The following is a 4,480-nucleotide window of genomic DNA, read 5'->3' on the forward strand; positions in this document are numbered from 1 at the left end:
TTTATAACACCCTTTCATTAAGACTCTTCTGACTTGGTAGTTTTTGCACTCTTTCAACTTTTGTTTGTGTGTTTTGTCGAATGCTTGGCACACAGGCACATCCCTTGCAAGAATCAATAGGCCGAAACCCTAAACCCTAATCGAAAAACGTTTAGCCCATTTTTGTGTTTCTTTCGAAAGGATCCAATAGTAAGGATTTGAAACATGAATGATGAATGAACCATGTCCAAAAAACTACGAAGCACGGACACTTCTCTGAGTTATCGTGTCTGTGTGTCGGACACATTTCGGACACGACACTCCCCGACACTCGTCCAATACGCGTGTCTGCTGTGTCCAACCGTGTAAATACTTTATATTTTATATATATGCGTGTTCCCGTGTCATGTAAAATTTTAAAATTCGCGTGTCGGTGTGTCCCGTGTCCGTGTTAGTGTCCGTGCATCATAGCCAAAAAATAAAAAGCATGAATGGAGAATAATAATAAGTTAAAGTACTGAGTTATCAGAAAAAAAAAGTTAAAATACTGATTTAATTCTTAATGTTTGAGAAATCTTGATTTTGTCTTTAATTTTTAAATGTTTTATTTCATTCTATTTTAATTTTTGTCAAGATTATTTTTTTAAAATAGTTTTTCCCACTGTTATCTTCTAGGTAGAGATAATAATTAGGGTAAAAAACAGATATAAGCCAAGGGGAGATCCATATTACGCAAATAAGCCAAACGAAAATCTCGTTCAGCAATCAACTAAAGCATACTTTTATGTAATTCGAATCAACAAAATTCGAATTACACTTCAACATAATTCGAATAGATCTTTGTCGAATTATCCCCAGCACTCCTCCTAAGTAATTCGAATCATGTTGCATCGAATTACTAGTATCACGTGACGCATAGAGAGTTCGAATCATATTGATTCGAATTACTCGCTTTTCTTTTCAAGTGGTAATTCGAAACATGTTGATTCGAATTAAATGGGTTTCGCCTATATAAGGAGTTCGAACCAAGGTCATTCGAATCAGTTTTCCATTCTCATACCCCACCAAATTCCAGAGAAAACAACCTAGAATCGGGTCGGGAAAGACTCGAGCGGCATATTCAGGCGATGGGGGACGATCCGGGGAGGCTGTATCGTTTGGATGGAGTTGCTCATATCACCGGGGTGATCAACGACGAGGTTAGTGGTTTCTGATATTGTTTTTTGATAGTGTTTTATGATAGTGGTTTATGATAGTGGTTGATGATAGCGGTTTATGATAGTTGTTTTTGTTAGCGGTTTATGATAGTGGTTTATGATAGTGATTTTTGTTAGCGGTTTATGTTAGTGGTTTATGATAGTGGTTTATGTTAGTGTTAGTGGTTTATGAAAGCGGTTTTGTCGATGGTTTATTTTAGCGGTTTAGGTTGGTGGTATTGGAGGTGGTTAACTGAGTGGTTTTGCATGTTCGTTTCTCTAGTGGATTTGCAAGTGGGTTATGTTAGTGGTTTTTTGGATGCGGTTTTGCTAGTGTTTTACTACGTTTTGCTTTTCCATGTGGTTTTTAGAACCGGTCTATGTTTGCGATTTACGTATGCAATTTTGGTTACTGGTTTAATATATCTTCTATTGCATGATTACTTTGTTGGTTCTTTACGGCGTGAATTGTATATGTTAGTGGTATTTTAATTCGTTATAATTATGCGGTTCATGTAATGCGTAGCCCCGGCGTTGCATATCGAGCATGCGGCGGCAGCAGGGGATGCGTCTTGATGAGAGGTACGTTCCGTACTTGCAGATGGCCGGATTATACCATCTTGCGAGACTGAACGACAGATGGTTCCGATTAGACGAGCCCCTTGTGAGTGCCTTGGAGCGGTGGCGGCCGGAGACGCACACGTTCCACATGCCGTTCGGAGAGTGCACCATCACACTTCAGGATGTCGCGTACCAGTTAGGGTTGCTAGTGGACGGACATTACGTCAGTGGTTGCCTGACAGACTTCCACGTATACATAGAGGGTGGCCGGCCAGCTTGGCAGTGGTTCTAGAAATTGCTCGGTGTGTTACCTCCCGCAAACCAAATTCAAAAGTTCGCAGTGAACTGCACCTGGTTCCAGGAGACTTTTGGAGAGTACCCCGACGGGGCCGATGAGGAGACAGTTAGGCGCTTTGCCCGTGCCTAATTCATGATGTTGTTGGGCACCCAGCTGTTTGCCGACAAGTCCGGCAATCGTATTCACATCAGATGGCTACCCTTTGTGGCTAGGCTTGAGGAGATGGGTGGCTACAGTTGGGGGTCGGCGGCACTAGCATGGTTGTACCGGTGTATGTGCCGAGTGGTCAACAGACATGTCGTGAAGTTAGCTGGGCCGTTACAGTTACTTCAGTCTTGGATCTTTTGGCGGTTTCCTGGTTTTAGGCCTGCTGGGTATGATGCGTTTAGCTGGCCCCTTACCTCGAGGTACCACTATTATAGTCTACTATTCATCTTTATTTTATTTATTTTCAGTTTCGCATGCAATTTTATGCCTTTTAGAATCATTCATGAATGCACTACCATGTTTAAATTCCTATGCAGGTGGTCAGGTTACAATCCTGGGGTTAGCGAGAAGGGACCTCGGGTGCAGATGGCTCGACTGAGGATCGACATGTTACAGGCTAGGGATGTAAGTACGCTGAGCACCTATGTATAGTTAGTGCTTTTTTTAGTTTATATGGTTTAACGAATAAATCAAATGGATTTGATTTGCTTTTTTCAGTTTATATGGATGCCCTATAGCACTCCCGACGTTCTTCAGGTTGTCCATCCGGAGGTCTTGGAGCCTCGTATGTGGCCTTCACCAGCGAGCACACAAGGAGGTTCCTGACCCCCTTCAGGATTGAGTTTACACACTCAGAGATATTGGTCGTCATGTGCCCAAATCTGCGCCCCTCATCACAATAATGTGTCCACAACGAATACTCAATCCGGTTCACCCAGTCACACATCGCCGGATTCTCAGAGCACAGAATGTCAAACCAGTAATCGAACTCCACTTCGGTCTTGGCATATGCGGCGTTCACAAGAAGCCTCCGAGCGTCTTTGCCCTTGAAGGTGAGCGCGAAATTTGCTGCTACGTGTCGAATGCAGAATGCCCGGTATGCAGTCGAAGGTAGCCATCCCCCATCAGGAGCCTCAAGCGCAGCCTTGATGCCGTTATGCCTATCCAAAATAACTAGCAGACCTGGCTGCGGTGTCACGTGCTGACGAAGGTGGGAGAGAAAGAAGGACCACGACTTAGCATTCTCACCCTCGACTAGTGCAAATGCCACAGGGAGTATGTTGGAGTTCCTGTCTTGTGCAATCGCGACAAGCAACGTTTCCCCATACTTGCCATATAGATGGGTGCCGTCAATACTCACCAACGGCTTGCAATGACGGAATGCCTCGATACAAGGTGGGAACGTCCAGAACAGCCTGTGAAAATAAGCTTGAAACTCGTCCAGCTGTCCCCCAACTCGAACAGGGCTAGTCCTGAGGACTGCTACAGTACCAGGCATGGTCAACTGGACTCCTAACACCCACCTAGGGAGCTCGTTGTACGACTCATCCCAGTCACCATAGATGACGGCAACAGCCTTCTGCTTCGCCAGCCAGACCCTCCTGTACGTCGGCCTGAACCCAAAGTGTGCCGCCGTGGCATTTAGGAGCACCTTGATGTTGACGGATGCATCAGCCCTAACCATTGGCATAATGAATGTCGCTATGACATGATAATCCAAACTCCTATGGTCGCTGGAGATAGAGGTGGCGAGACACGTATGCGGTCCGTTGTACCGTTTGACTTCCCAAATGTCCTTGCGCTGCCGGAGGCTCAACCGAATCAACCATGTGCACCCATTCCCAAACTCAGAACACTTTCCCACATACCGGCGATAGTCAGACTCAACTACCTTGTACTGTACCCCTCGGCGGATGCTGTAAGTCTTCACACTCAACAGGGCCTCATCTTTATCCTAAAATTGCTGACCAACTTGGAACTCTGTCATACCAGCAGTCCCTTCCGCATCTCTAGCGCCAAATCCAGCAGGCTGCCCAGGAAGCCCATCCTGCCTCATGGCATCCAGATCCAATGATGAAAAATGGGGTGGGTACTGCTGTGTGCCAGAGCTAGATCCACCTGCAACCCCTCTTGGGTCACTCACTCCGAGATCATTGCCACTGTCATCAGCAATCATATCCGGCTCAACATCATCGTCATCTGGATCTTCAAACAATCCGTCTCCAATACCAGCCGGTGTAGCACACTGTACTGAGGTCGGAAGATGTTCCCCTGTACCAACCTCGTCGCCAACATTACCGCTGAGATCAACAGCGAACGAAGGGGAGGCCACAGGCTGGATCGGTGGCTCATACGCAGGGACAGAGGAAGAAGCAACGGCAGGTCTCGAGCTAGAACCGGCCACCATGGCTAAAGTGTGCGTATTCCGGTTCGAACCCCCGAACTGGATACCACATCA

This window comes from Arachis ipaensis, chromosome B10, assembly GCF_000816755.2.
Source record: "Arachis ipaensis cultivar K30076 chromosome B10, Araip1.1, whole genome shotgun sequence".
Classification (NCBI taxonomy): domain Eukaryota; kingdom Viridiplantae; phylum Streptophyta; class Magnoliopsida; order Fabales; family Fabaceae; genus Arachis; species Arachis ipaensis.